Genomic DNA, 7,906 nt, shown 5'->3' with positions numbered 1-7,906 from the left:
CCACCCAGATTTAGACCTGCCAGTGCTGCCCCACGACCTCCAAAGTCCATGTAAGGAGTTGAGTTCTTGAGGACTGAAGAAAAACTATACTTTGGGAAAAAATAAAATGGAAATTATACTTAAAAAAAGAAAAAAGAAACTGGGCAGTGTCTGTGGTTCAGTGAGTAGGGCGCTGGCCCCATATACCAGGGGGCCCTGGCCAAACTGCAACTCAAACTCGGCCCTGGCCAAACTGCAACAAAAAAATAGCCAGGCACTGTGGCAGGTGCCTGTAGTCCCAGCTACTTGGGAGGCTGAGGCAAGAGAATTACCTAAGCCCAGGAGTTGGAGGTTGCTGTGAGCTGTGATGCCATGGCACTCTACTCAGGGTGATACTCTGTCTCTAAAGTGAGACTCTGTCTCTAAAAAAAAAGAAACTAAAAAAGGGGCAGTATAATATAAAATCTCTCATTATTTATAGTCAATACATAGCGAGGGAATCGAAGAGATGTTTTTAAAAAATTACCATTTTTACCTACAAAGTGTAGTCAATTTTTTTTTCCCTGAGACAGTCTCATTTTGTCACCCTTGGTAGAGTGCGATGACATCACAGCTCACAGCAACCTCAAACTCTTGGGCTCAAGTGATCCTCTTGCCTCAGTTTTTCATTTTTAGTAGAGATGGGGTCTCATTCTTTCTTGCTCAGGCTGGTCTTGAACTTGTGAGCTCAAATGATCCATTTGCCTTGGCCTCTCAGAGTGCTAGGATTACAGGTGTCAGCCACTGCACTTGGCCAAAGCATAGTCAATTTTATTAATCAAATATTTACAGATTATTTTTTATGTAAAAATTAAATGAATCCTTGGGAAAATAATGTATAAATAGTTAATTCCCGGCCTTAGCCATCTTATAGTCTAATAAAGGAGAAAAAAATATAGGACTTGGAAGCAAGAACTAGCTTAACATTTTTGATACTGTAGTCCTAAAAGGGGAAAATAAAAGTAGTGCAGAAAAAAAATGTATGAATAAGTAATGGCTAAAGATGCTCAAAATTTGAAAACTGACAAAACTTACAGATTCAAGAAACTAAGTGGGCCAGGCGCAGTAGCTCACACCTGTAATCCTAGCATTTTGGGAGGCCGAGGCCGGTGAATTGCCTGAGCTCACAGGTTTGAGATCAGGCTGAGCCAGAGAGAGACCTCACAGGTTCAAGACCAGCCTAAGTCAGAGTGAGACCTCATCTCTAAAAAAATAGTCAGGTGTTGTGGCAGGCGCCTGTAGTCCCAGCTGCTTGGGAAGCTAAGGCAAGAGAATCACTTGAGTTTAAGAGTTGGAGATTGCTATGAAGTATGACACCACAGCACTCTATTGAGGGCAACAAAATGAGACTCTGTCAAAAAGAAAAAGAAACTAAGTGATCCCAAACAGAATAAAACTAAAGAAATATACACCAGACATGACGTATCATAATCAAAGTGCTGAAAATAACAAAGCCTTTAAAAGCAGAGAAAAAAGATATAAGAAAATAACTCAAATAACTGTATATTTCTCATCCGAAACCGTACAGGCTAAAAGGTTTTAAAATGCTGAAAGAAAAGAAACGTAAGCCCCAGAATTCCATAGCCAGAAAAAAAATCCTTTAGGTAAAATAAAAGAAGACATTCTCAGAGAATTCACAGGAGCAGACCTGCTCTAAAAGAATTATTAAAAGAGGTTCTTCAGACAGAAAGGAAGTAATAGAGCAGTGGTGCGCAACCTTCCTAATGCTACAGCCCTTTAACACAGTTCCTGTGGGTCACGACCCACTGGTTGACAGCCGCTGTAATAGAGGAACTCTTGGAACATGAGAAATGAAGGAAGAGCAACAGAAATGTTAAAAATCTGGGTAAATATAATAAATTATTCTCTTGAGTTCTTTACAATATGTCAGTGGTCCCCAATCTTTTTGGCCCTAGGGAGTGGTTTCATAGAAGACACTTTTTCCATAGAGGTGGGAGAGATGGTTTCAGGATGATTTAAGCGTATTACATTTATTGTGCTTTCTATTTTTATTACACTGTAATATATAATGAAATAATTGTACAACGCACCATAAGGCAGAATCAGTGAAAGCCCTGAGTTTGTTTTCCTTTGCTAACATCACTGCCTCAGCTTCACCTCAGATCATTAGGCTTTAGATTCTCTTAAGGAGAACACAACCCACATCCCTTGCCTTCAGAGTTTACAGTAGGGTTCATGTTTCTATGAAAATCTAATGCCACCACTTATCTGACAGGAGGTAGAGCTCCAGGGGTGATGCAAATAATGGGAAGCAGCTATAAATGCAGATGAACCTTCTCTTGTTGGCCTGTTTCTCATTTCCTGCTGTGGGGCCTAGGTTCCTCACAGGTCATATATTGGTACCAGTTCACGGCCCAGGAGTTGGGGACTGCAGCAGTATATGATGGTTAAAAAGGAAACATTTTTAAAGTTGGTTGACAGGGTTTTCAATGTATTAGCTATGATACAAAGGTCAGTGGTTGGCAAACTTCCAGTAAAAAGCCAGAAAAACTTTCATGTGTGAAATAAATATTTTTGGCCTTGTAGGCCATGTGGTCTCTTTCACAATTACTCAACTCTGCCACTATAGGCCAAATGTGGCTAAAAATATGCAAAGTGAACGTGGCTATATTCCAACAAAGCTTTATTTATGTACATTTAAATTTGAATACCATATAATATTCATGGCTCACAAATACATATGTATATAAATGTTATATACCTATTTTTATTTATTTATTAAGTCATATACACGTAGATCATGAATATATTTATGCATGTGTGGTACAATTTTTTTTTACTATTATTTTTTTTAGAGACAGAGTCTCATTTTTTTGCCCTCGGTAGAGTGCTGTGGTACAGCTCATAGCAACCTCCAGCTCTTGGGCTTAGGTGATTCAAACCTGCCACCCTTGGTATATGGGGCCGGCACCCTACTCACTGAGCCACAGGTGTCGCCCTATTTATTTTTATTTTTTATTTTTTTGAGACAGAGTCTTAAGCTGTCGCCCTGGGTAGAGTGCCATGGCATCAATACCTCACAACCTCCAACTCCTGGGTTCAAGCGATCCTCCTACCTCAGCTTTTTTCTATTTTTAGTCTGGAACCTATTGGATCAAGTAATCCACCTGTCTTGGTCTCCCAGAGTGCTAGAATTACAGGTTTGAGCCACTGCACCCAGCCCTATTTCGATTTTTTTTGACCATTACAAATACAAAAACTAAGCTGGGTAGTATGGCCTATCTGTACTAAAAACAGAAAAATTAGCTGGGCATTGTGACAGGCACCTGTAGCCCCAGCTACTTTGGAGGCTGGAGTAGGAAAGTCCTTTGAATTCAGAAGTCTGAGGTTGCTGTGAGCGAGGCTTATGCCATGGCATTCTAGGCTGTGCGATAGAGTGGGATTCTGTCTCAAGGAAAAAAGAAAACAAACAAAAAACAAAAAGAAAACAGAAAAACAAAAAGCCAAAAACTATTCCTATCTTATAAGCCATACTAAAATAGGCAGTGGGCTATAGTGAGACAACTACAACATAAAGAAAGAAGGGAAGGCTTGGTGCCCGTAGCTCAGTGAGTAGGGCGCCAGTCACATGCACAAAGGCTGGCACATTCGAGCCCAGCCTGGGCCTGCTAAAGAGCAATGACAACTGCAACAACAACAACAACAACAACAAAAGAAGAAGAAGAAACAAATAGCTGGGCGCTGTGGCAGGTGCCTGTACTCCCAGCTACTTGGGAGGCTGAGGCAAGAGAACTGCTTAAGCCCAAGAGTTTGAGGTTGCTGTGAGCTGTGATGCTATAGCACTCTACTGAGAGCAACACAGTAAGACTCTGTCTCAAAAAAAAAGAAAGAAAAGAAAAGAAAAAAGAAAGGAGGGTAAAGGAAATTATATGGTGATAAGATTTGTATAGTCCACTTGAGATGATAAGAATACCAATTTTAGGTATATAAAACATTAAATAAGATATCTTATAATCCTTCGGCCAATCACTAAAAACTATACAAAGAGAGACAAAAGAGTCAGAGATAACCAAGGAGGTTGGAATCTAGAAAGTAGGTAGGATGGGGCCAGGATTGGTGGCTCATATCTGTAATCCTAGTACTCTAGGAAGCCTAGGTGGGGGTGTACTGCCTGAGTTCAAGGTTCAAGACCAGCCTGAGCAAGAGTGAGACCTCATCTCTAAAAATAGCCGGGCGTTGTAGCAGGTGCCTGTAGTCCTAGCTACTTGGGAGGCTGAGGCAAGAGAATCCCTTGAGCCTGAGGTTGCTCTACCCAGGGCCACAGAGTGAGACTCTGTTTCAAATAAAAAAATAATAATAATAAAATAAAATAAAGAAAAATATACTGTGGATAAGGCTGCTTTTCTGTGGAGAAGGGATCAAGGCACCAGCTGCTATAGGCCCTAGAGGACAATAGCACTGAATTGACTGATATTTCAGCATCCTAAAACCCATCAAGAACTTCTGACCAAATTAATACAAGGAGGAAGAGGAACTGGCACAAAATAAAAGGTATAACAAGTTATAAAGAAATTAGATTTAGGGGGGGCCAGGTGTGGTAGCACATACCTATAATCCTAGCACTCTGGGAGGAGAAGGCAGGAGGATTGCTTAAGCTCAGGAGTTTGAGGGCAACCTGAACAAGAGTGAGACCCAGTCTCTACTAAAAAATAGAAACACTGGGCAGGCATTTGGCAGGCATCTATAGTCCCAGCCACTTCGGAAGCTGAGGCAAGAAGATCTCTTGAGCCCAAGGGTTTGAGGTTGTTGTGAGCTATGATGATGCCATGGCAGTCTACCCAGGGCACTCTACTCTGTCTCAAAAATAAATAAAATAAAATAAAAAGAAGGCTAGGTGCCTGTGGCTCAAGCGGCTAAGGCGCCAGCCACATACACCTAAGGTGGCGGGTTCAAATCCAGCCGGGGCCTGCCAAACAACAATGACGGCTGCAACCAAAAAATAGCCAGGCCTTATGGCGGGCGCCTGTGGTCCCAGTTACTTGGGAGGCTGAGGCAGGAGACTCGTTTGAGCCCAGGAGTTGGAGGTTGCTGTGAGCTGTGATGCCACAGCACTCTACCCAGGGGGACAGCTTGAGGCTCTGTCTCAAAAAATAAAATAAATAAATAAATAAAAAATAAAAAAGAAAGAAATTAGATTTAGACAAGTATAGTATGACAAAGGAGAGTTTCAAGAATACAGAAATAATAAAACTTCTAACAGCCTAGGAAAGACAGAAGACGTTCAGAAAATAATCTTTGGTATGGGAAATATTTTAGTCAAATGGAGGTAGAAGAAATCTGATGACAGGGGCGGTGCCTGTGGCTCAAGGAATGGGGCACTGGACCCATATACCAGAGGTGGCGGGTTCAAACCAGGCCCTGGCCAAAAACTGCAAAAAAAAGAAATCTGATGACAGGACATTATACAATAGCGAGCAGGTAAAAAGAAATGGAGACACCAATAGAAAGTAGTGAAGCAACGAGAGGTTTAGTAGTTCAAAGGGCAAGGAAAATATTTTCACGGTACAGAAGTGTTGCAGAGGGAAAGAATTTAAATAGAAGGGGAAAGAATGAAGATGAAGGAGAAAACAGATAAAGCTGATGGTAGAAAGTTTCAAAGAATTTTCTGAGTAAGGAGAGAAAAATCATATGATAGGGTGAACTACTAAGCAGTACTTCCTATTTTGAGGAAGAAAAGAGGGAAGCTGAGTAGACTTAAGGTGGGTGGTTTTGATCTTAGTTGTTTAAGAGTACAAAAAGGGAATGAATGGGGCTAACGAATCTTTTTATTTTTTTTTGAGACTGAGTCTCATGATGTCACCCTCGGTAGAGTGCTATGGAGTCACAGCTCATAGCAACCCAAACTCTTGGGCTTATGCGATTCTCTTGCCTTAGCCTCCCAACTAGCTGGGACTATAGGTGCCCACCACACCTGGCTATTTTTCGGTTGTAGTTGTTATTGTCCTTTGGCAATACTGGGCTGGATTCAAACCTGCCAGGTCCAGTGCATATGGCTGACGCCATAACCACTGTGCTATGGGTGCTAAGCTGGGGCTAATGAATCTTGAGAATGAAATAAATGTTGGGGAATGGGAATGTTAATAGGGAGATGAAGGAACTACTGTGCAGTACTACAGGCTTAGTTTATGGCTTAGTTTATGTAAGTTAGCATACCTTCCATCAAAAACGGTTCAGTGGGCCGGGAGTGGTTGCTCACGCCTGTAATCCTAGCACTCTGGGAGGCCAAGGCAGGTGGATTGCTTGAGCTCACAGGTTCAAGACCAGCCTGAGCAAAAGCAAGATCCAGTCTCTACTAAAAATAGAAAAACTGAGGCAAGAGGATCCCTTGACCCTGAGTTGGAGGTTGCTGTGAGGCATGACACCATGCCACTCTACCCAGGGCAACAGCTTGAGACTTTGTCTACCCTCCCACCCCCCACCCCCCAAAAAACCCAGTTCAGTGTACTATCAGGAGTTAAAAAAATGGGAGGTAGAGACTTCCTGAATTTGAGACTGGCATGGTGTTATGGTTTAAATATATCCCCCAAAGCTCCTGTGTTGGAAGCTTAATCCTCAATGTAACAGTGTTGAGAGGTAGGACCTTTAAGAGGTCATTAGGTCATGAGGGCACAACCATCATGAATGGATTAATGCTGTTATCATAGGAGTAAGTTACTGATAAAAGAATGAGTTCCACTTTCTTTCCTTCCTCCTCTCTCACAGGTCCTCTCACCATGGAATGCCTTTTGTCATGAAATGATGCAATAGAAAGACCCTCACCATATGCAGCTCAATGATCTTGGACTTCCCAGCCTCTAGAACTCTTGAGTCAAAGAACTTTTTTTTTTTTTGAGACAGAGCCTCACTTTGTCACCCTCAGTCTAGTGCTATGGGTTTTTTTTTGGGGGGGGGGCAGGGGGGTAGACCAAGTCTCAAGCTGTTGCCCTGGGTAGAGTGGCATGGTGTCATGCCTCACAGCATCCTCAAACTCTTGGGCTCAAGTGATTCTCTTCCCCTAGCCTCCCTAGTAGAGGGACTATAGGTGCCTGCAACAATGCCTGGCTATTTTTAGAGATGAGGTCTTGCTCTAGCTCAGGCTGGCCTCAAAACTGGGAGCTCAGGCAATCTACCCACCTTGGCCTCCCAAATGCTGGTATTACAGGCATGAACCACCACACCTGGCCCCTCAAATTCTATTGCTTATAAATTTACCCAGTCTGTGGTCAGGCAGTCCCCAAGTTACAAACATCTGACTGACATTCAACTTCCATTTATGAATGGAGACTATTACAAGGTCATAGGCAAATGTACCTGTTCCAACTTATATACAAATTCAACTTAAGAACAAACCTACAAAACCTAACATGTTTGTAACCTAGGGACTGCCTATATTCCGTTCCATGTACAGCAGCACAAAATGGACTAAGAGACAAAGTGAGTACTTTCATTTTAGGATGAAACAAATCTATCCAACAACTATACAATGAAATTTAATCACCAGTATTAATATTTTTCAGTTTTAGTTGTTACGTGAAGCTGTTCTTTTTTAAGTTGCCATGGTCAACTAGTAATGGATCCATGCTGGTTACATGGTTTAAACCATAGATTTTTTTACATGTATATATAACTTAAGGGCTGACTGTCACCTAGTTCAACTTTACTTAAGAGATGAAGTAACTGGCTCAGCACCTGTGGCTCAAGCGGCTAAGGTGCCAGTCACATACACCTAAGGTGGCGGGTTCGAATCCAGCCCGGGCTGCCAAACAACAATAATGGCTGCAACCAAAAAATAGCCGGGTGTTGTGGCAGGCACCTGTGGTCCCAGCTACTTGGGAGGCTGAGGCAGGAGACTCGCTTGAGCCCAGGAGTTGGGAGGTTGCTGTGAGCA

The 7,906-nt window shown here is 42.3% G+C and overlaps 1 protein-coding gene across 1 annotated transcript in view; it reads right to left on the bottom strand.

Moving 5' to 3' along the window:
- ZNF609 (zinc finger protein 609) overlaps window positions 1-7,906 on the bottom strand; it is a 236,861-nt gene that overhangs the window by 63,579 nt on the left and 165,376 nt on the right. The gene's annotated exons all lie outside the window — the stretch shown is intronic.

Source organism: Otolemur garnettii, unplaced genomic scaffold (genome assembly GCF_000181295.1).
Source record: "Otolemur garnettii isolate 467f Iridium unplaced genomic scaffold, OtoGar3 scaffold00011, whole genome shotgun sequence".
Lineage (NCBI taxonomy): Eukaryota > Metazoa > Chordata > Mammalia > Primates > Galagidae > Otolemur > Otolemur garnettii.
The sequence above is the reverse complement of the archived record's forward strand: the minus strand, read 5'-3'. Positions and strand labels throughout refer to the sequence as shown.